Raw genomic sequence first — 26479 nt, 5'->3', positions numbered from 1 at the left:
GAACCATCTCTTCCAATTTTCAGTACTGTAGTTTAGACAGTCTTTTTGTGCTAGACATTTTGTTGCAACCTCATCAATCATAGCAAAGTCCATCGTGATTCTCGTGATTAGTTCAGCAATGGACACATGATTTAAGTTTGTCTAATGATAATCAACCCTAGGCATTTTCTTGGTTGTAGAAAAGTTCTCTTAGATACTTTATCTTTGTAGGAGAAAACTCAAACCAACAGGGCCTACTATGTTGAATGAGCCAGGCAGAATATGAAGCCAGTACAGAGTAAAATGGAGCCAAGAGAAGAAGAGACTTGAGTTCTGATGACCACATTTATGCCCCTGTATCCAACTGTGCCTGCAGCAAATAGTACATCACCTGGTCTTTTCAGTCATGTGAAACAATAAATTCCCTTTTTTTAAGTTAAATAAAGAAACCTATCATAAATGAAGAGATTTAAATACTAAAAATGTGTTCCAGCTCAGAAAAATTCAGGACCAAATAGATTCATAGAAGAATTCCACCAGTCATTCAGACCTACAGCCAGCCTTTCTTAAATTTATTAAATACACAAAGAAATTGAAAGCAGTTTCAAACTTCTTCTACAAAGTCAGTATCTCTTTATTAACTACACCAGGTAAAAGCATAAACTCCCCAGAAAAAGAAAGAAAAATAAAACCTCAGGCCAATATCACTAAAGAATATGTACTCAAACACTCAATAAAATATTCTCACACAAAAATGCAGACATTAATCAAAAAGAAACCTGAGAGACTCTGGAGCTAGAATTAACCTGAATGTCCCCTCCCTAACAACTAGATTTCATGGTGTTAGAAAGGGTTATGTAAGCATCCAAAGAAAGGAAACAACCAATGTTCCTTCCCAGATATGATGCCTATGAACTGTATCAATGACCAGCATGGCACAATAACTGAGTGCAGTGTGGCTCATATACCTTGTTGATAGGTAAAAATTTTTTAATTAGACTTAAGACCCACTCAACCTATTGGAAACCATGCGTGGTACTTGAAATGTAGATAAATAATCAGTGAAGTCATGGTTATGAAAGGAGAATCTACAAGCACTGATTTATTAAACCAGAATAATATCTAATAACAATCTATAAACATTTGTTATTATACTCACTGATAAATATAGTATCCACCTTCCATTAAGGATAAGGCTTAAATCACCAATGCACATTAAGAAAATTTCTTTTTGTAACAGAGATATACCACTACAGAAAACACAGCCAATATGCAGAGTTGTGGTGCACAATCCTTATGGATATAAATACTCTGGCACCTAAGGCTCAGTAATCATTGCAAAGAGGGGACAGAAAGATTGCATGGGCCAGAGGATCAAGGGCTTTGCCATGAGATTGTGACTTCCATTAACATCAGAATTTATGCCTGAAATATCTTGTCAGCATGAACACCAAATATTTGCTGAACACGGAGGACTCAACATGTTATATTGGAGAATGTGTGTGTGTGTGTGTGTGTGTGTGTGTGTGTGTGTGTGTTTGTGTGCAAATGCACATTGTCATGAAATAGTACCTGATGAAAATAAGAGGCCATGAATTTGAAGGAGGCCGTAGAGGAGTATAGTGGAGGATTTGGAGAAAGAAAAGGAAAAGCAGAAGTATAATTTATATCATCCTGAGCGAGGTAACTCAGACCCAAAAGGACACGCATGGTATGTACTCACTAATGAGTGGATATTAGTCAAAAAACCCAACGGTACAAAATACAAAAGATACAGTCAACAGAACTCAAAAAAGTCAATAAGCTGAAGGGCCCAAGTGAGGACACCTCAGTCCCACTTGGGAGGGAGAAGAAAGCAATCACATGTGGTGGGGAGTGAGGGAGGAACCTGGTTGGGAAAGTGGAGGGGTAGGTAAAGAGGGGATCCTGATCTTGTATTGAGTGAGGGAAAAGATTTGAAGCCCTGCGGGCCACTAGAAAGAATGGAAAGAGACAACCTCGGGAAGTAGGAGGTTATGAGGACCCTCCAGAATGCACCAGATACCTGGGATATGAGAGACTCTCAAGACTCAAAGGGAGGGACCTTAGTTGAAATTCCAGACAGTAGGGAGAGGGAACTTATGGAGCCCACCAGCAGGAAGACAGGGCATCAAGTGAGAGAGGGGATTGCAATCTCAAAGTCAAACCTCTGATCCATAATTGTTCCTGTCTGAAAGAATTACAGGGATGGAAATGGAGATGAGCCTGAGGAAAAGGAGGTCCAGTGACAGGCCAAAAATGGGATTCTGTTCAAGAGGAAATCCCAAGGCATGACACTATTACTGAGGCTATGGAGTGCTCACAAAAAGAGACCTATCATAACTGCCCTCTGAAAGACTCAACAAGCAGCTGAGAGAGTCAGAAGCAGATATTTGCACCCAGCCAATGAACAGCTGTTGACCCCATTGGTTGAATTAGAGAAAAGCTCGAAGAAGCTGAGGAGCAGGAAAACCCTGCAGTTTCAATTAACCTGGACCCCAGAGATCTCTCACTGGATCACCAACCAGGCACCATACACCAGCTGATACAGTAGAGGACTGCTGGGTCTGGGTTCAGTCAGAGAAGATGAAACTAACCCTCAAGAGCCTGGAGGCCCCAGGGAGTTTAGAGTTTTAGATGGATGGGTGGTGGGTGGTGGGGACAGCCCTGTGGAGGTAGGGGCATAGGAGAGGAGTTATGGGATATGGAAAGGTCGAAGGGTAGATAGGGGAGGGGGCCGATAAAATCTGGGGTGTAAATAAATAAATAAAGATTAAAAAAAGAAAAGAAAAGACATATGTCCTTCTTTGAGGGTATTTAAATCACGGATTCTTTGAAGCAGCCTTCAATGACCAGGATTACATCAGGCTGAATGAGGAACTGAGGACTTGAACCCCAATTAACACGTTTGCTGAGATTCTCAGAGAAGAGTGGGATTTGTCAGGTTTAACAGCGGGTATGAAGACTTACCTGAAGCTTAGATGTGTGGACTTACTCCTCACAGAGCTCCTGTATTTGAAGGAGATTTTGCTGAGAACAAATACCTCCAAAATACATGTGACTGGTAAGGTCAGACCAGAGAAGAAAAATCACTCTGAGGGGTTTTGCCTTGAACTTCTTCCATACTGAACTTAACTAACCTGGGAAAGGTATGAGAGCAACCAAACCACGGACATGGAGATCACAGAGTCCAGGCCTTCAGTGGATGGAACATTCCAGAAGTAGACAGCTGTTGTGGTACACTCTGGAGAGGAGCACAGGTATAAGTGTTATGTGAATCATGAGGGGCTATCTGAGACCATCACCCTGAGATGGGAAAGCCTCTTGAGCCCACTGCCCCCTTTATGTCTACTGTACTTGCAGTGGTTCTTGGAATGCTGCTTTATGGGAGCAGTGCTTAATTTTCTGATATGGAAGAGGAGGACTAGAGTTTAAGACAGATCTGATACAGAGCCATTAAACACTCTTTCTGGTTTCTTCTCCCATGGTGCCTTCTCTTTCTACATCTGACTGTGACTCTGTGTCTGTCTCCTCTGAGCACAGTGTAAGCAGTTCATAGGCAGCAACAAGCCTCATCCTGACTCTTATTGTGTGTATTCCCCCATCATCTCTCATATTCCCGCACAGGAAGAGTTGGGAAACCTCCATCTCTGATTGGAATTTAGCTCCCACTAACCTAGTATTTCATGTTTCTGTTTTACTTAACTATTTGTTAATGTTTGTGCAACTTCTTGGCACATAGTGTGATTGATTGATGTCCTAAAAATGAGTAAAACTTGATAGAAAAATGAATCTCAGAACCTTAAAATAAATCCAATCTCAATAAAAAATAAACTTAGTAAATATTTGAAACTTGAAAGGCTAAGGGAGAATAAGGAAAATAAATAAATATTACTGAAGTCAATAATGTGTTCCCTACGAGCCATAAACTAACACAAACCCTAGTATAGGAAATTTATCCTCAAGTTACTGTTTAATGGATTCCATGAGACTCCTAAAACGTTTTATTCTGTTCCTGATAACCTCAGTTTTCTCCCTGAACTTAAAGGTAAGACTCGACTTGTAAAATTAACATGCTCTTTAGCCGAGGGTGTTAGAAGACTCTAGCAGGAACTAATCTGAATACCTTCTCATTAAGATTCTCCACTCTAGAAGGTGTTATGCGAGCTGTCAATGATAAAAATCAGTATTATTAATCACCTCTGAAGCCTATATAAACCAGAACCATAGGCCTGAAATGGTGCATTAATGGTGCAATTATTTTGGAGATGACCAGTAGATGTCTTTATGGATTTAATGTCTATGCAATAAGCAGAATTTCATGCTTGGAACTGTTAACTTCACCAACTATGCATGGCTGCAAAGATCATTTATGCTAGAGGTGAGATAAAAACTCCCATTTTCTTGACCAATGTAGATTCCATCTCTCTTGCACATATCTAAATCTATATATATATAGACAATTATAGCTGTCATTCCCATGAAAGAATCTTCAGAAGATGGTGACTACTATACAGATATACAACTGGTTAAAATGTAGAGAATAAGTTACCACTTAAAAACCAAACCAAATGGTTTAGCCACAAGAGATCCCATATGTCTAAAGCTTAGGGAATATCAAAAGAAGTGATAGAAATATTATAAACTCAAAAGAGAAAGATACCCTTAATAATGAATCTACAGTTATGAAATCATGCCAGTAGAGTTGCCTAAACAAGATGCACATAAGTGCATAATCAGTTGGCATATTAATACTAATTTCACTGGGCCCCATCCCTAAATGAATAAATGAATGAATTAATAATCCCTGCAAAATTAATAGCTATGGACACACAAATTATTAGTTTTGTCCAGGGAAATTATTTTTAATAAATTAGTCTGTATAACACACATGTATGTACATATATAAACATACATGTGTAAAAAATTATATATGTATATTAATATTTAAAGACATAAGTTTAAGACATAAGTTTAAGAAGGAGTTAGGGAGCAGGAATAGTAGAAATGATATAATGATATAGACTGCTAATCATGATATATTTAGAAATAAATATAAACAAAAGATAACTGGAAACATGTAGTACCATTTTCCTTAAACACTAACATATTAACAGAAATAACTTTTCCAAAGTATCACAATTCATAAGTAAGCAATAAAATCACAGTGAAACATATGCAAATAGAAAAATATAACAATAAAGAGATAAACTGTAAATTGTGGAAATGGCATTTTAAGTTTCTTTGGAAAGAAATACACACAGCACTTGCCAAACTTACCCTCACAAATGCAATCAGAGTCACATGTGTGGATCTGCTTCTACAGACATTCAAGGAATAATGCTGAGAATATGCTTCAGTGTTACCCAATGTCTAACTTTAAATATGTCACTTTTAGACAACATTCCTCTTACAGAAGACATAATATAGAGAGATGTCATTTTTTTTTTTGAAATCTGTTCCCCATTTCCATCACATTTTGGATGTGCGTCTCAGAAACTGCTCCTATCAGTTGCTATGAGAAGCCTCTGTCATGATGATTGGGCTTAGCATTGATATCTGATTGTGTGGTGAATATCAGTAAACACCATTTCATTGAATTGTTGTTGTTGTTGTTGTTGTTGCTGTTGCTTTTGAACAGTTGTGTTTGGTTATATTCTATGTGTCTGGGCTATCCAGCCTCTGGTGCTGGCCATCCAGGTAATGTCAGGAATGGGCTTCCTCTCCTAGTAAGGTTGTAAAGTTGGACTAGTCATTGGCTGGTCATACTCACAAGTTCTGTACCACCATTACCCCAGCACTTGTTGCAGACACGTGTGGAGTATGACCTTTACTAAGCTTTGCTTGCATATCAAACTCCAAATTCAGCATACTCATGGTTGGTAAGTCATTTCTTGCATCATTTATCCACATTTGATTCAAATGTCATAATGAACACTATCACTTACCATTTATTTGTTGCTATACTTGAGCATTGGATAAAACCCTTTGTTGAATACTAAAATTTCAGAATGCCATATAGATTTGTCTAAATTACCAAATAACAACTTACAATGGGAAGTCATGCATTGTTCTTTTCTTATTAAATACATTTATTGGTCAATGATTATCATAAACTTGATTTATGAGTGATATGTGGACTGAAGTACTAGTTGCAGACGTGAATCTAATGTAATTACCAGAGCTATCTATCATAGATACATAAAGTAACAGAATATTGAATAACTATGACAAGTATACTCAATAGCAGAACAATGAAAACTGAATCTCCTCCTGTGCATATGCACATATTCACACAGTATATATGTGCTTTTTGTCTGAATCAATCAGATCACAGAGATGCACACCAAAAAAATCTGCCTTCATATTCGAAAAAACATTATCTTTGTGTATTCTTGGTCTGATTAAGTAAGAAATTTAGATGATCAATTTTCAGCTTTACTTCAGAAAAACTGGAAACAACCTATTTTATTTTTATTTCTATATACTAAGATGTTTTAAAAGTTTGTTGAGTTATTCTTAGGAAAAATAAAGAAAGATATTTTGTTTTGTGGAAATGATTAGTTCTTTACATTTCATGTTTTAAAACAAATGTATGGAAATAGAGTCTTGGGTCCTGTGTAAGACTTGATAGATGTGATTCCATGCTGTCATGAAAAAAAAAAATGTACCTGTAAAAGACCTTTTATGACCTGGAAAGCAAAAGGTTTAAAAATTGGTTATCTATTCTTTTACCGAATTATTTTCCCAGACTGTGTTTAAAAGACAAAGACTACATCAAATAGATCATACATAAATGTGTACCTACATATATATTTGGTTAAATTTATTTAATCTCAATGCATTCAGTAATTTGACATTTGTCTCATATTGATGATATTTTTGATAGATTTTATATAAGACATTGCCCATTTCTGGCTTTTTCTAGTTATATTAGATCATATATAGTAAAAATTTGTTCTATATGGTACCATTTATTTTTAGCATCTTATATTTGGGTGTATAATTTATGTTGCTAATTCTGATTTTAAACTCTCATTCATCACTTTCAGGTTGTTGTTCATGTGCTGTATTTGTTGGAGATTTCCAGAGGAACAGATCCCACAGAATAAATCCATTGCACAAGATAATTTATTATGTTGCCTTACTGGATTCTGCTGGGGTAGTCTAACAATGTGTATTTTCATACCGTAGAGGCTGAGACCCCTGTAGCTGACCAGTTAAAGAAGCGGGATGTCTCAGGAGTCCCAATGTGCAGGTAATGGCTTATAGTATTCTTGGGGAAGATCTGGTCTTCATTGCATGTTTGAAGGATGGACATAGGATTCAATGTCTATAATGAATGCTAAGAGCAGTGAGACTGCCAGTTAAGCAAGACATGGGCAGGGTAAATGAACTTGTTAGTGTGAATGGAAGGCAACACAAGAAATAGCAGGCAAAAATATAAGATGTTTCTTTAAAATTTACATTTATTTGGAGATGTAGTTGTAGTCTTGGAGGCTTACTGCCAAATCATCTCCCCTTTAACTCAGCAGTCCTGGCTCAAACTGCTCACCAAACTTACTGATTAAATTTGGCTTCTCTTGGCTTCTCACTGAATTCCTCTGTTTGGCCTCAAATTAAGTCTAGCAATTGATTCTAATTTTCTGGTTTCTTCATATTTTCTGGTTTTAACTGACTCTACTGCACAAAGTGAATGGAACTGATCTCAACATCACTGCACTGCCTCCTGAGCTGACTGACTGAACTCAGTTCAACTGAACTGCACACAATGAACTGCCCTCCCCATGATTCACTCTGCTGCACTGTTCTTAACTGGCTTCTCTTACCTGTATATTCTCCTAAGAGTGGCCATATCCTCTGTCTACCCATCAAAGATATTGCCTTCAAATATGATTGCTTCCTTCTACAAACTAACCTTACAATCACTGTTTGAGATTAAAGGTTTGTACTTAGGGCATGTCTGTATACCAACCAGAGAGATAAAAGGTCTATTATTCTAGCTAGTTCACAGAGACCTAGAAGATCTTTGATTGTGATCCTTTGTCAGAGTAGTCATGTTGTTGTATTAAAATTATTTTCACAAAATCTGCCTGCCTCTAAATCCCAAGTGATTGGAATAAATAAGGGCACTACTACCCCACCACCACCCACCTCTCTCTTTCTTTACTAACACTCACACACACACACACACACACACACACACACACACACACACGCACATGTGCTTTCTTTAATTAAACTAGATTTGTATTATTTTATAACACATTCTTATAAAATTACCAATTTTACAAGAAAGCTATTCATTAATTGGCAGTTCTATGGGTTAGAATTTAGGTTAGTAGAACTTCAAGTCTCACAAGTTCGAACTGAACTGCTGATTGGATTGTGATGCCATATGGAGATTGGTTATTTGAAAGTATATTCTACTATGAAGCAGAATTTGGCTCTTGGCTATAAAGCATCAAATACCAATTCCTAGAACTTAGCTGTTTGTCATGTGTTTCCTCCAACTTCACATCCAGAAATGTGAAAGGCCCATGTTAAGAATAAACCTACACTTTGATACCTTCCCTAAAATACCAGAAAAAATAAACAAAGCAATCCCCTTTACACTAAGCATTAAAAATGGAAAGGTCAGGCACAATTCACTTTCAATTTTCAAGTTACTAGGGAAGAAATCATAAGACTTTCCTAGCATCATATTGTTATTGAGTTGGAAAGGTTAACTCCAGAGTAGATATTGAAGAATCTGCAGATATCTTAACATACCACATAGAGCAAATTATTCTCTTCTATTCTGTCCTCATTTTACATACATTGCCACATAGTCTAAGAGGTATTGCCTACTAATTATTAGTTATTTCTTACTTCCTTTTTGGCAATAATATTACTATGTACACATATAAACAAAAGTAAATCTAAGGCTGAACTTCTGTTTCTAAATTTTTTCAGGTTTGTGTTTTAAAATGCAAGACCAACAACATAAGGACCTAAATAATCACGTTTTAATCTATCTGAAAAACATTTAAAATATAATATGTATACAAATAATTATTGTCTTGTATTACCTTTTAAATAATTGTTTTGATTATAATTTTCTTTCTGTGATTTTTATGAAACTAAGTGCCCTAAAGAGCTACATAACTGCTTTTATTACTTTAGCATAAGATCTAATTATTATTAACCTTACACCAGTATTAAAGAGAGCTATTTTAATGACCCATTAACTACTGTTCTCACTAAGGAATTGAGACACACATCACTAAAGACATTTTTGGCTTCAATTCTATAATTAACTGCCTTATGTCTTATAGTGGCCAGATAAAAGAGGAATATCACAAACTAAATAAATGTAAAAAAAGATTTTTAATGGTACTATTTCTTGCACGGCCCATCACTTTAATGTGAAATTAGACTTATCCTGCTGTTCTGGACTAGAAAATCATTCTTTTGGGTCAACAGTGGTTCAGTGGCCTGCTGTGATTTCCCCAAGTCAATAACTATCAGCTAGTCTGCCAACTATCATTTGAGATACTAAATCTTGAACCTCACCTTCATAGAAGTCAATATCCACTTAAGTTAAGAAAATCACAGTGTTTTCTTTTTATTGTAAAACAAGAATTGCCTAGACCTGGCTCAAGCTAATCAACTAATCTATTTACTCGTGTTCACTCCCATCAGAAAAGTCTTCAATGCCAAGAAAAATGTTACAGCCAGTCACGAAAATGCCCAAGTTCAATGACTTACCTCGAAAAACAATTTTACAATTTATATGTTGAAATTGCTGCAATGGACGTTACAAAATTTAGATTTGCTCATTTTTACAATTGTCCAAGATTTCTATAAAAATTTATTCATCCACATGCTTATGTTTTAACTCTTTTTAAAAACTGCATTTGGCTTTAAATATCATCACATATTACTCAATCAGATACATCTTACTTTAAAAATCTAAGGTTTCTGAGTAGTAATTTCTGATTTGTAAATGAGTTTTTATAAATAATGTAGTTCTCTAAAATTTAAATGTTACATTCCTTTAGAATAATTTTGGAATTTAACAACTAAAGGCAGATGTAAATGAATAAACATTTTATCTAGTTTAACAACACTATTCATTTATTATACACAGATAGTGTTAAGATACATATTTTATTTTGTTATTCAATTCCCTGCATAACTACAAGCTAAGATATCCTATCATATTATTTTACTTTCTTTAACACCTAATACCTTTGATTCTGTGGGAGATTTACAAATAAAGCCTGAAAAGTCTTGTTCCATATGAACACAAAATCTGGCATGGCATCTGTGATGTACACTGCTACTCTCTTCAGACACACCAGAATAGGGCATCAGATTCTATAGTGGATGATTGTAAGCCAATGTGTGGTTGTTGAGAATTGAACTCAGGACCTCTGGAAGAACACTTACTGCTCTTAACCCCTGAGCCATCTAGACCCTGAAATACTGAATGGCTGTTCAACATCCTTAATCATCAGGAAAATGCAAATCAAAACAAACCTGAGATTCCACTTCACACCAGTCAGAATGTCTAAGATCAAAAACTCAGGTGACAGCAGATGCTGGCAAAGATGTGGAGAAAGAGAAACACTTCTTCATTATTGATGGGATTGCAAGCTGGTACAACCACTCTGGAAGGCAGTCTGGCGGTTCCTCACAAAATTGGTCTTAGTATTACCTGAGGACCCAGCTATACCACTCCTAGGCATATACAAAATGCTGCACCCACATATAACAAGGATGCATGCTCCACTGTATTCATAGCAGCCTTATTTATAATAGTGAGAAGCTAGAAAGATCCCCGATGTTCTTCAACAGAGGAATGAATACAGAAAATGTGATACATTTATGAGATTTACACTACATTTACACAACTCACCTATTAAAGACAATGACATCTTAAAATTCTTAGGCAAATGTATAGTACTAGAAAATATCATGCTGAGTCAGGTAACCCAGTCACAAAAGAACACACAAGGTATGCACTCACTGATAAGTGGATATTAGCCCAAACGTTCAGAATACCCAAAATACAATTCATAGACCACATGCAGCTCAAGAAGAATGAAGATCAAAGTGTGCATGCAGTGGTCCTTCTTAGAAAGGGGAGCCAAATACTCATGGTAGGAAACACAGAGACAAAGTTTGGAGTAGAGACTGAAGGAAAGGTTATCCAGAGATTGCCCCACCTGGGGATCCACCCCATATACAGCCACCAATCCTGGATGCTCTTGCAGATGCTGCGAAGTGCTTGCTGACAGGAGCCTGATATAGCTGTCTCTTGAGAGACTCTGCCAGAGTTAGACAAAGAAGCAAATGCTCACAGCCAACCATTGATATTGTTGTTCTTCCTATGGGGTTGCTGACCCCTTTAGCTCCTTCAGTCTTTCCCCTAACTCCTCCATTGGGGTCCCTGTGTGCTCAGTCAGGTGGTTTGGCTGTAAGCACCTGCATCTTTATTGGTAAAGCTCTAGCAGAGCCTCTCAAGAGATAGCTATATCCTTGTCAGCAAACATTTCTTGGCATCAGCAATAGTGACTGAGTTTGGTGGCTGCACATGGAATGAATCCCAGGTGGGGCTGCCTCTGGATGGCCCTTCCTTAAGTCTCTGCTTCATTCTTTGCTCCTGTATTTTCTTTAGACAGAAACAATGCCCTAGAGCTGATCTCATGTCCCAAACCTGCCTGAAGAGAGCTTGCTCTCCTGAGTGCTGACACACCTAAGACCACAGGATCATAGGCTCTCAGGGGGGACAAGTTATAGTTAGAGACAGCAAGAACAGCTAACACCTGAGATAACTAGATGGCGAGAGGCAAGTGCAAGAACCTAAGCAAGCCGGGCCTGGTGGCACACGTTTTTAATCCCAGAACTCTGGAAGCAGAGGCAGGCAGATTTCTGAGTTCAAGGTCAGCCTGGTCTACAAAGTGAGTTCCAGGCAGCCAGGGCTACACAGAGAAACCCTGCCTCGAAAAACAAAAGAAAACAAACAACAACAAAAAACCAAGCAAACAAACAAACAACAACAACAACAAAAACAAAGACAGCAACACAACAACAACAAAAAACAAAAAAACAGCAACAAAACAAAACAAAACAAAACAAAATACCTAAGCAACAGAAACCAAGGCTACTTGGCATCATCAGAACCGAGTTCTATCAGCAGAGCCAGCGTTCCTTACCACAACACACCTGAAAAGCAATATTTGGATGTAAAAATCATATCTCATGATCATGATAGAGGACTTTGAGAAGGAAATAAATAACTCCCTTAAAGAAATATAGGATAACACCAGTAAACAGGTAGAATCCCTTAATGAGGAAACACATAAGTTCCTTAAATAAGTACAGGAAAATAATACTGAACAGGTGAAGGGATTGAACAAAACCATCGAGGTTCTAAAAGTGGAAATAGAAGCAATAAAGAATTCACAAAAGAATACAACCGTGGAGATAGAAAACCAGGAAAGAGATCAGGAGTCATAAATGCAAGCAACAAAAACAGAATACAAGAGATAGAAGAGAGAAATCAGGTGTGGAAGACACCACAGAAAACACTGGCAAAAAGTCAAAGAAAATGCAAAATGCAAAAAGCTTATAGCCCAAAGCCTCCAGAAAATCCAGGACACATTGAAAAGGAGTTCTTGATAATGAAAAAAAAAATCAGAAAGATTCTGTATACAGTGCAACAAAACCAACTGATGATGATAATTCTTTCGATGCTAATAAAAGTTTTTCAGTATTCGGAAAGGAAAATGAACAATGATATACAGGAAAAATGAGGTGAAAAAATGTTGATGTGAACAACATGTGAAAAAATATGATAATGTGAACACATACATGCTTGAATAGGTAAACAATTTGATCTACAATGGACTAAGAAGCCTTTTGTGTCTCAGGTACATGTATTTTTAAATATCACTGGGGCCCTCTGTTATTTTGTTATTCAGTGTTCTGGAGCTCTAACTGAGTACCTGATAAAACTAAAATGCTTTTTGGTGATGGTGGTGGTGGTTTTGTTGTTGTTGCTGTTGTTGATGATGATGATGTTGTTTGTTTCTTTCTTTCTTTTTGCTTTGTTTACAATTTTCTGAGGTATCACAGTTTCTGAAACTAATCACATTATTCCATGATTTTCTGGGCGTGGTAGAAAAAAAAAGAATATGGTGAAATGCCTACTAAAGTAAAAACATGGTGAGAAGAAGATGAGGAGGAGGAAGGGGGAGGCAGAGCAGGAGAGCAGGAGGAGGACAAGAAAAAGGACAAAGATGAATACAAGGAGAAGGAGGAGGAAGATAAGGACAAGAACTCAGTGAAAACGATTCAGAGAATACAGCAGAATGGAATGATTTCTGCAGAGAATTTCAAACCACATTTACTCCACAGAAAGCCATTGTTGTTGCTTTTCTGTTCATTAATTTTAGTTTCTACATTTATAAATATTAATGTAGTCAGAAATTATACTTTTCCACATCAGTAAATTTTAATGTAGATAGATAAGATCAATAGATAGATAGATTCATGCATATGTACATACATACATACATAAAATGTATATAAAGATTTTATTTGTAATATAATACATATATTATATAGGTACATTTATATATATATGTATATATTATATAATGCTGATTTGTCACACTAAAGTGACTTTTTTTTCTAAATATTCACAAATATCAACAAAAAGACAATGAAAAACTAGTTTTTATCTAGCATATAAAACATGCAGCACTTTACTTCAAGGATCAGTAGTAATTAGTAAAACAGTTTGGAAATTGGATAACCTTTGAATTGTGTTTGTTAAAGACCCCAATTTCTTTTAGGTAGTCATCTGTAAAAATTGAGTTCACTTTTCCAGATGTGTTTGAGCATAACATGCAATTATTTGTATTTCATATAATTAATAATATAAATAAATAAATAAACCCAATACTCTAAAAATGCAGATACTTTTAATATTTATTTTGTAAAAACAATAGAAACGTTTCTTATAAATAGTATGAACAGTTTTGTAATAGCCAAAACCTATCAAATAAAGCTATAACATGGATTTTAAGAATTTGCTGAAAATCCTACAAAACAAGTATATATACTACTACACTCTGATTTGAAAAGAGCATTTCACACTAGTATTGCCTCCAAGATGAGGATATTCATCTAGGTGGACAAACAAGTCCAGAAATCAATGGGATTACAAGTAGCTAAATCACCCACAGATAACAAGGCTATAGTGCTAAAGGCTCAGAGATGTGTAAGGTGGAGTGGCAGCCAAGATAAGGCTTCAATTGAAGTCACACATTAGCAAAAGTGTCATTATATTGTCCTACAAAATACTACAATATACAATGTGAGATCTCACTTTATCAGAGTGAAGTTACTGCTATCAACGAAATCATGTTTGGTGTCTGCCACCATAAAGATTACAATCAATTATAATAAACTTGAAAATTTACTGTTTATGAAGAAAAACAAAAGCTGTTTATATAGAATAAACATTATTAGATGATTTATATATTAATCTGTTAATATGAATCTTGTCTTAAATATGAATCTGTTTTACTTCTGTTCATTTTACTATGATATAACTACTGATGTTCTTTTTCCATTTTTTGTGTATATGATATATTTTGATCATATTCTTTCATATTTCATATTTCTTTTGCCACAGCTTTTCCCATAATCTTCCCACCTCTCTTCCCACCAACTTTGAAAAGATAAAAATCAAACAATAAATAACCCAATTACAGAAATTACCAAAACAAAACACAAAATAACACCCCCCCACACACACACACACACACACAATATTGTCTATTTTGTGGTGGCCAACAAATTCTGGGCATGAGATTGGCTGAGTTCCTTGCTCCACCTAATGACATTTGATTAAGGAAAAATAAGTTTACATTTCTCAGAGTACAGTTACTAGCTAAAGATAGAAATTTTTCAAAGGTTTGATTATTCATAGAGGTCTTATCGCATTTATCTTTATAAATTCTACAGTTGTGACAGGGGCAATGAGCTTCCATAAAGCCATCTTTAATGGCTTCCATAAAGCCATCCAGCTTATAGGATGAGTATAGAAAGGTGGAGGATACCTAGTGTCACCTGGACCTGTTTTCTTGTTTTGGATGTTATTTTGTTTGAGGCACAGGTATCACTGAGGCCTCACTGAAGATATAAGCCAATGTTTTGTGATGCCCTTTGGTTTCCTAAAATGTAGAAAGAGTTTTCAAAAGTTTATGCCAGAACCAGTTTTATTCTCTCTTCCTGTTGCCTGGCCCAAATCTCTCAGTTACTGCTCCAGTGCCATGACCATCTGCTTTCTGCCATGATGATCATGGACTAACCATCTAAGACTGCAAGTTTATAGTTATATGCTTTCCTCTATAAGCATTGTTCAGGTCATTGTGCCTCTTTACAGGCATAAACCGGAAACTGATAACAGGGACTGGGGTATGGATGTGATATATATGACTATGCTGCTGGAGAAATTTTGAAGACTGAAAGACTAGACAAGAAAAGCATCTAGGTTCATTCTGTATAACAAATGAGGTTTAGGTTGAAAATATAATTTCCATTCATATGCATTGTAAATATAATTAGTTTCAAATGAATTGTTTTGTATGCTACTTAACTTTAAATAACAGAATTTTAGAAGGTTCAATTTCTGAGATGCCTTTCCAATCTCATTGACTAATATGTCTATTTATTTATATACTATTTGACTTAAAATCTGATATTGATTTAAAAACACAAATTTTCAGAATTTCTGTACATTAATTTTTTGTCTATGTTTGTATGTTGTATGCATATGTGTCTGGAATATGTGCATGTATGTGACAAATGAATGTCATGTATGTGTACATTAGAAGGCTAGAGATTCACTACACGTATCTTCTACCTCTCTCCCCTTTAGTTTTTGAGACAGGTCACTCGAAGAGATAGAATGGATTTACATGGACTGAACAGCCTATATTTACAAATATATAGGAATGTATATACATATAGGCATGCAATAACAATTAGTGAAAAAAGAGACATGTGCTTCAAGGCATGTGTGGGAGTGCTTGGCAGAAGGAATGGGGGAGGGAGAAATTCACCAACAACTTTAACATATATACAAAAGTCCCCCCATAATTATGGTTGAGTCTATTGCATGATTTTTATAATTTTTATTATGTTAACCATTTAAACATTTGAATCACCTAATCTATAGACACATTAAACTTTAGGTTTAAAATTAACTGTGTTTTTCCCTTAAAATAAGCATAGAATTAAATTAGTCCCACAAATAGGACTGTTTATGTAGGATATATTACTATTACAGTAATTTTAGGTGTAGTTTAAAATTTTATGTATTGATAATATTAATGTAGTACACATTCTAAAAATATTTCAATATACTTAATAGTGATTTAATTAATGTTTTAAAATGTAACCAATTAATAACTAAGCAAAATAAAACAAAGTATGATAACAATGTTTCAGTAGATGTAGAAACACACAAAGTGGACAGCATTCAATTTTAATCAAATTTCACCAGACTAAATTTTTAATTAATTAATTTATTTACTTTACATCTCAATTACAGCTTTACATAGCTGTATTCTTGCCAATACCCTCTTCTCACTTCCCCTCCTCCCATGGATAGCATATCCTTCCCATAGCATATACTCCCATGGATAGCATATACTCCCATGGATAGCATATACTCCCATGGATAGCATATACTCCCATGGATAGCATATACTTTGACCTATCAAAATGCATTATGACTAGGTGTATCTTCTTCTATTATGAATAGACAAGGCAGCCCAGTTAGAGGAAAGTTATCTGAAGGTAGGCAACAGACTCAGCATCAGCATCATCTTCTGCTATTAGAGGAACTACATGGAAACGAAGCTGTACTTCCATTATATAAATGTAGAGAAGCTAGGCCCATCTCATGTGCTCTCTGGTTCGTGGCTGAGTCTTAGTGAGCCCATATTGAACCAGTTTAATTGATTCTGTAGATTTTTGTGTGGTATCCTTGATCTCTCTGGAACCTTCAATCCTTTTTCTCTATCTTTCACAAGATTCCTGGAGCTCTGCCTAAAGTTTTACTGTGGGTGTCTGTAACTGATTCCATCACCTACTGCATGGACCCTTTCAGATGACAGTTATGGTAGGCTCCAGTCTGCAAGTATAGTGGAACAGAATTAATAGTGTCAGTGGTGGGCTCTCTCATGGCACTGGCTTCAAACTGGACCAGTCATTGTTTGACCATATCTTTGCACAAATTTTTAAGCATACAAAAATATATTTTGTGACACTATTGGTGTCAGCACTCCTCCATTTTCAGAAGTCTTTCCCTGGTTATAGGAGGTAACTGATTCAGGTTCCATTTCCCCTCTTGCTTGGAGACTTACCTATGACCAACTTCATAGATTCTTGGGAATTTCCATTTTCCTACATTTCTAGCATGTCACAGATGTGCCCTGGCACCAAATCAAGTTGCTCCCTCTGTCCTTCCTACACCTGATCCCACCTGTAACCCTCCTTATACCTTTTCTACTCTGATGACTATTTTACTTTTCCTTCCCAGTGAGATTCAAGCACTCTCCTGTAAGTTCTCTTTGTTATTTAGCTTCTTTAGGTCTATGGAGTGTAGTATGATTATCCTGTACTTTTTAGCTAATTTCCAATTATAAATAAGTATGAACCATATTTGTCTTTTGTTAACTTGGTTACTTCAGTCAGGATGATCTTTTCTAGTTCCATCAATGTGCCTTCAAATTTTATTGATGTCATTGTTTTTATCAGCTGAGAAATATCCATTGTGTAAACATACCTTACATTTTTTTTTAATCTATTCTTTAGTTCAGGGGCATCTAGGTTGTTTGCAGTTTCTTGCTGTCACAAATAAAGTTGCTATGAACATGGTTGAGCCCATGTCGTTTTGGGATGATTGATCATATTTTGGGTACATTTCAGGAGTAGTACTCTGTGTCTTGAGGTAGAACTATTCCCAACTTTCTGAGAAACTGGCAGATTGATTTCCAAAGTGTCTATGCAAGTTTGCACTCCCACCAGCAATGAAGTAGTATTCCCCTTGCTCTACATCCTCACCAGCATGAGCTGTGAGTTCTTGATTTAAAGATTCAGTAGTTCTTACTTCCAAAATGTCTGCCACAAAATTGGAAAAGCTAAACTAAGGATAATTTCCTTGATGGATACCATTTACTAAAGTTAAATCAAGACTAGGTAAACAATTGAAACAGCTCTATAACCCCTAAGAAAATAGAAGCAATCTCTTAACAAAAAAGCCCAGAATCCGGTTCTGTTGCAAAATTCTATAAGACCTTCAATAGATTACATTGTGGATTATTGTATGTTGAGCCATCCATTCATCCCTGGAATGAGGCCTATTTGGTCATGGTGGATGATGTTTTTGAGGTATGTACTTCGATTCAGGTTGTGAATATTTCATTAAGTAGTTTTATATCAATGTTAATAATGGAAATTGGTCTGAAATACACAATGTAATCTATCATTTAAACAAACTGAAAAAGAAACCTATATGATCATCACATTAGATGGTGAAAAAGCCTTTGACAATATCTAATACCCTTTGATGTTAAAAGTCTTGGAGAGATCAGAAAAACAAAGCACATATCTAAATACAATAAGGGCAATATATAGCAAGTCAATAGCCAATCTCAAATTAAATAGAAAGAAACTTAAAGTAATTTCACTAAAATCAGAGAGAAGAAAAGGCTGCCTACTCTCACCAATGCTGTACAATATTGTACTTGATGTTTTAGCTATAACAATAAGACAAAGTTAACTAAGGGTATATAAATTGGAAATGAAGAAGTCAGCATATCATTACTTGCAGTGATGGTAGTATACATAAGTAATCCAAAAAAATTCTACTAGAGAACTCCTACAACTGATAAGCACCTTTAGAAAAATGGCTGGATACAAACTTCACTCAAACTAAATTTAAATTCAGTTTAAAGATATTTTAAGACAATAGGAGGACCATTCTAAAACATAAAATTGCTTAATTTGCTGTACAAAGAAAGAATGGCCTCTGCAGTGAAACTATTTGGTCTTTATGAAGATAATTGAGATGTCCATTTTCCTAGAGTGTCATGGGGCTAAGAAAATTAAATTTATCTTCTAAGAACCAACACAACTTTTCTATTTTGGAAAGCATGACTTTCTTTTTAAATTAAATATAGCAGTATTAATCTGTAGTTTGTTCATTTTGTGTATTTTCTTTTTTAGCCTGAAGTCACCTCTTAGTGTTTAGAAGGATATGGAAACTTTAAAGACAAAATTGAAAGTGCTTAAACACAGGGAGTGTTCAAATGGTGAGTTTGCATTCCTTTACACTTGTTTTGTGAAAAATCTGCAACAGTCCTTGTGGAGGAAGAATCTACAAGTTCCCACTCCCCACTGTAGGGCATTTCATCTAAGGTCCTGAGAGTCTCTCACCTCCCAGGTATCTGGTACATTCTGGATCTGGTACATCTCCTTACCTCTTACCTCCTGAGATTGCCTGTATCTATTCTTTTTGTTGGCCTTCAGGGCTTCAGTCCTTTTGTCCCACCCAATGCCTGATCATGTTCCCCCATCCCCCTCCTTTTCCCCTTTCCCTCCCAGGTTCCTCCCTCCCTCCTCCTGTGATTGCTTTCTTCTCCCTCTGAAGTGGGATTGAGGTGTCCTTACTTGGGCCATTCATCTTGTTCATCTTTTTGAGTTATTTGGACCTTATCCTGGGTAATCAGTACTTTGTGTGTGTGTGTGGGAGGGGGGGGTGTGGGATAACATCCACTTATGAGTGAGTACATACTATGCATGTCCTTTTGGTTCTGAGTTACTTCACTCAGGTTGATATGTTCTAGTTCCATTCATTTGCCTGCAAAGCTCAGGATGTCTTTCTTCTTAATAGCTGAATAGCATTTCAGTGTATAAATGAACCACATTTTCTGTATCCATTCTTCTATTGAGGGACGTGTGGATTGTTTCCAGCTTCTGACTATAACAAACAAGGCTGCTATGAACATAGTGGAACACGTGCCCCTTTAGCATGATGGGGCATCTTTTGGGTATATGCCCAAAAGTGGTATAGCTGGATCTTCAGGTAGATCTTTTTAAACTTAGATAAAATATTTATTTAACATATCTAAAATAACTTTGATTGCTTATACTATTTCCTACTTTCTGATGAATCTCCAGATTGATCTCCAGATTGGTTGTAGCAGTTTGTGATACCACCAGCAATGGAGAAGTTTTCTTATTTTTCCATATCCTTGCCAACATGTGCTGTCACCTGAGGTTTTGATCTTAGCCATTCTGATTGGTGTAAGGTAGAATCTCAGGGTCATTTTTATTTACATTTCCCTGATCACTAAAGACTTTGAACATTTCTTTAAGTGCTTCTCAGTCATTCAAGATTCCTGTGTTGTGAATTCTCTATTTAGTTTTATGCCCCATTTTTCATTGGGGTGTTTGGTGTTGTGGTGGTTAGCTTCTTGAGTTCTTTATATATTTTGGATATTACCCCTCCTCTAACTGATGTGGAGTTATTGAAGATTTTTTTCCCAATTTGTAGTTTGCTGCTTTGTCCCATTTACTATATATATATCCTTTGCATTACAGAAGGTTTCTAGTTTCATGAGGTGATCTTTAAAAAGTAAATTTTGCTGAATACTCATATCCTTGAAAGATCTGTACTGAAAATGAGATACTACTTCCTTTAGCTTCTGTCTTGAAAGGTACTGAAAACCATCTAGGTCTATATCTGAGAGTTTTCTCCATTGTCAGGTAACATCCTTCAAATATCCTTTGACATCCATTCAGTCATCCCATTGTCTATCATGGAGACAATCCTTCACATTTTCACATTCAGATTTTCTAATGCACTGTTTCCAATTACAGTCATAAAACGCTTCTCCCCTATACCATAATAGTTTAAGTGTAGCATCCCTTTTCCTGGGCAGTTGACTCTAATGGAATACTTGAAGCAGATACATGGCATTTTGTATAAAAAGGAGTTTGCTCACAATCTTTGTAAAATTCACTAGCTATAATGACGAAGTGAATACTGTGAACTCAGTACTAAAATGGCACAGAAATAATTGATTGTTAAGACCATTTTCTATCTAACTATGACTCATGCCTACTCTTTAGGCTTTAGTCAGCTTAGATTTATTTGAATCTGGTATTTCAATAATGTCAACATACTCATGTTATACATGAACAATATACTGTCTTCTTTTGTTAGAGTTTGAGAATGGCACAAATAAAAATGTATTCTATAAATTACCTACATTTTCACAAAAATTTGTTTTTACATTCTCTTCTTTAATGTTGTATATATTTTGTTTACATCTTGAAAAGTAATGTAACTGTATTAGCAACATATAAATTGACAAGCTATCTATAGCACAGGCATAAAAATTATCAACGGTATACATTCACAGATGGAATTAAGATATGTGATATTTAAATACAGATATTAAAGAAATAGAGATAATGCTACTTCTAGAAAAATCTCTAGCACATGAGATTTTGTTCTGTCTGAATTTAAAACATATTAAAGTAAGAACAAAAAAATCCATGAAGACATAAAATTTGAAAGCAATATATAAGCAAAATTATATCATGACAAAAATGCTCTCAAAAGCCATATGAGACTAAAAATTGACATAAATTCCCTGACTTTATTCGGTGTTTTCAGTCTATTGCTGCATATGAGGCTTAAATGTGGTTAATATAACCAGTAAAACTCTATTGGAGAAAATTATTTTTTTCTTTGCCAGTTTGTTTCAATTAGAGATAGCTTCTTAGTTAGGGATAAGACCCTGTGCCCAATTTCTCCTCTCAGAGCTGTGAGTTGATTTGGCTTGAAATTTTGTAGGCTATGTCTACCACATCCCTTAATTATTGATTTCAAAAGATGATTGACATATTTCTCAATGATTATTGTTTTTATAACATTAAAACTTTTGCTTATGTAGCAATGTTAAATTATACTGAAATAATGTAAAATAGTAGCTCATTAGGCACTACTTTTGAGTTTCCATACATATTAATGTGTGATTTTTCTAATCCTCTATCCTAGGTTTATGAAATATCACTTAAGTATTTAGAGATTTCTTTACTATACTGTATCATAATTTTATGTAAATTTATAAATTTTATTTCTAAAATTTCATTACACACTATATTTTTGTCTATCATATGGTCTAAAGTTATGATTTCTGTGCAGAATATAAATCAATCCAATTCATCACATTGCGGCAATAACTGTACACTTTGTTCATTGCAGTATTATTGAGAATTCAGAAGAAACAGAACTGGCCTTCATGCCTATGCCCAGCATCACGGATAAGGAAGTCTGGAATTTATATGTAATGAAGTTATTTAACCATGAAACAATAATAAAATTATGCTCTTGTGAGGAAATAGAGGGGACTGTAGATCATAATATGCATTGAAATTAGGAAACACAGACAATCATTGCATGTTTTCTTTCTTGCATTTTTATTCCTTTATTTTTTTGGATTCTATATTGTAGTCCTTGAGATGAAATTTTTACATTATCTGTTGAAGATTTGAAAATTATCCTTCTAACTTATTTATCTCTTCCATAAATATTCAGCTTGAATTTTTATTTTGAGATCTTTTCTCTAACCCTTTGAAAACTCACAGGTGTCCCACATCAGTGCTTGTTTTCAGAAAAAAAAATATTGAGAAACAATGACTATCCAAGATATGACATATATATATATATATATATATATATATATATATCACATATATATATATATATATATATATGTGAGACATGTGTGTGTGTGTGTGTGTGTGTGTTACTGTGGTCCTTACTATATTCTCAAATTTACTCTTTTATATGTGCTGTTTACTTTCATTTCAACCCTATGCCACTTAACAAATGAATAGGACTGTCACACATAACACAGAATACCGAATTAAATATAACATTTAGACAAAAATTTTCCAAATAACTATTCTAGAGCCCTAAAGTGCTTACTTCTGGTTTATCTAAAATTTGATTTTTACTGATAGTGATTTTTTTTCCTTTCTACATTGGTAATCCTATGACAGGAAAGTGTCATTTTATCATTATGTATCTTAAGGTAATTAATATCTATCTATCTATCTATCTATCTATCTATCTATCTATCTATCTATCTATAATTGTTCCTGTTATATATATCCTAATATATATCAATTGTTCCTGTTAAACAGGTGTATTTGTGCAGGTAAAAATGCACATTTTGAGGATGATACTTAGCAACTTAAAAGGTACTAAAGGTAATGGAACGTCAGAATAATTCAAAAGTACAATAGAGTGCTTAGAAAAATAGTGAAAGTTACTAAAATTTGGATACTTTAAAGGATAATAAAACCATCCAACATTATTCATTGCAAATAAAACACTAAACAATTTTGCTCAACCTTTTCTCAATGATTATGTATACATATTTTCTTATTATTATATTATTTATAATGAATTATAATGAAGACTGGAACACAGCAATTCAGTCCTTCAACCTTTTTATAGTTTCCTTAATAATATAGATATTTTGTATATGCACAAAATATTTGCCCAATATCATTTGAATCTATATGAAATATATAATTCAAACTTATAAAAATTAGGAATGCATTTACATTTGCAAACTGATATACGTTAAGATGATCATTGTTCTACTAAATTTTCTAGAGTTACAGTAAAACTCACATTTGAAAAGAGAAGCAAAGAGATGCGTAGCACCTTATTTAACAGATCACTAGCAGATGTTTTCAATGCATGTCATTGCACTTGATAGAAAGAGGATTGTGAAATTAAACTAACGATTGATGGCTTTACTATCAAACAACTGGAAGCCTGGAACGATGCTAAAATCTTTGAAATTTTTTATAGCACCAGAGGTGAACAATAATAAACAAAATGCTGCTTTAAATAATCCACTAGGATTAAAATTGCACTGCAATTTTAAATCGAACAACTGTGGTTGTGATAAGAACTATAGTGTAACACAAGCTCTTGTGGGGCTCATTGGAATCTTTTGGCTCATGCTGTGGTCTGCACCCAGGCCTTGCTGAAGATAAAATTGGGATTACCATTGGTGGAGATGCAAACCACGAAGATACTGGCATTGGAAACATAGGTTAATATTACATAGCTTTGTTTTGATATTAGTGTGATGAGTCCTGATTTAGTTTATAAAAGAACTGTGCTACTTGACTAATACGGATGTAGATACTAACAGTCAACCTTTGGACTGAGCATGGGGACCCCAGTGGAAGAGTTAGAGAAGAACTGACGGAGCCCAAGGGGATTTCAACTCCATAGGAAGAATAATAATATCTACTCACCAGAATTCCAGACCTCCCAGGAACTAAATCACCAACCAAAGTGTACACATGGAGGGACCCATGACTCCAGTCACATATGTAGCAGATGATGGCCTTGTCGGACATCAGAGAGAGGAGAAACCCTTGGTCCTGTGGAAACTTGATATCCCAGAGTTGGGGAATGCTAAAATGGTGAGGCAGGAATAGGTGAATGGGTGGAGGTGCACCCTCATAAAGACAAAGGGGAGCAGGATGATATTGGGGTGTTGCAGAGTGGAGACCACAGGAAAGGGTACATTTGAAATGTTAATAAATAAAATAACAACAATATGTAATAATGTCTGGGTTTGGTGACTGGTTATGGGATGGATCCCCAGGTGGGGTAGCCAGAAAGATTTTGCTGAAGGGACCCTGTTATAGCTGTCTCGTATGAGGCTATTCCAGTGCCTGGCAAATACAGAAGTGGATGCTCACAGTCATCTATAAGATTAAACACAGGGCCCCCAATGGAGAAGCTAGAGAAAGCACCCAAGGAGCTGAAGGTGTCTGCAGCTCTATAGGTGGAACAACAATATGAACTAATCAGTATCCCCAGAGCTCATATCTCTAGCTGCATATGTAGCAGAAGATGGCCTAGTCAGCCATCACTGGAAAGAGAGGCCCCTTTGTATTGCAAACTTTATATGCCCCAGTACAGGGGAATGCCAGGGCCAAGAAGCAGGAGTGGGTGGGTAGGGCAGCAGGGGAGGGGGGATGGAGGGTATAGGGAACTTTCAGGATAGCATTTGAAATGTATATAAAGAAAATATCTAATAAAAATAAATTAAAAATAACAACAATAAATGAACTGTGCTACCATGGGTTTGTTTGTGCCTCTCAGTGATTTTTACAAGTTTTAAGACTTTATGTGAAGGATATTTTTTCCTCAAAGGCATTATTGAACCTACAGTGTAAGCTAGAAAATACAAAACTGCCTCTCTCCAGTGAAATGGTAGTCACAGGCCTAACTTCATGTTCTCCTAATAACCTTCTATAAATTTTGTATGAATGGAAATTCAACACATATTTAATAATGATAGAAAATTTAAAAATCTAATGTTTTTTTTTCATTGATAATTAAAGATACCTCTATTACTACTCAAACTTTAAGTACATTGCATTTTATTTGAATTTAATTTTTTTCATATTGTTTAACAGTTAGTGTACTAAATACAAAAGGAGATGGCAGTCACTGCAACAAAAGTGTCAAACTTGATATTCAAGGATCAGCAAAAATGACTAAGGAGCCAGAAGAGGCTTATAAACAACTGTGCCATAAAAATGCAACTTACTTTCTAAATGCACCTTATCTTCCAAATACTCCCTTCTGTACCATCTCTTTACTTCTGAGCATGGCTTTGTGTTTCTTCAGTTTCTCTCTCCATCTCTAATGTTTAAGAATACTTATAGGAAGCCGAAGCAGAATATAAGCTCCACATCAACTATCCCAGAGAAACATCACTGCTAAGTTAGGTTAAGTGTCTGGTAATATTGGGGTCAATTAAATAATATCAATTTAGAGTCATACTGTCACAATGTTAAAGGCAATAGAGCAATTTGCAGTGATCTAGAAGATTGGATAGCAACTCTAACCTTCATTTTGGAATATATATATATATATATATATATATATATATATATATATATATATATATAAAATCTCTTCATAAACTATTCCATTATTCCATTCAATTCCCATGAACCCTAAATTCTCACCTAATATTAAGACATCTATAAATTTTCAAATTAGAAATATCAGGAGCCGATCTTATTATTTTATTACTTATCGTGGAATATTTTCTTACTAGTACTCCAGAAATGTAAATTTTTCCAATTTTAAGTAACTACTTGAGAGTACCTAATAAAGAAAACCATTTAAGCATACAAATTCAATCTCTCTCTCTCTCTCTCTCTCTCTCTCTCTCTCTCTCTCTCTCTCTCTCTCTCTCTCTCTCTCTGTGTGTGTGTGTGTGTGTGTGTGTGTTGGTTGGTTTATGTGTGTGAACAAAAAGAGAGGAGTATGAAAAGACACCAAAGATTA

Source organism: Mus caroli, chromosome 3 (genome assembly GCF_900094665.2).
Source record: "Mus caroli chromosome 3, CAROLI_EIJ_v1.1, whole genome shotgun sequence".
In the NCBI taxonomy this organism is placed as follows: domain Eukaryota; kingdom Metazoa; phylum Chordata; class Mammalia; order Rodentia; family Muridae; genus Mus; species Mus caroli.
Note: the sequence above shows the minus strand (reverse complement) of the source record.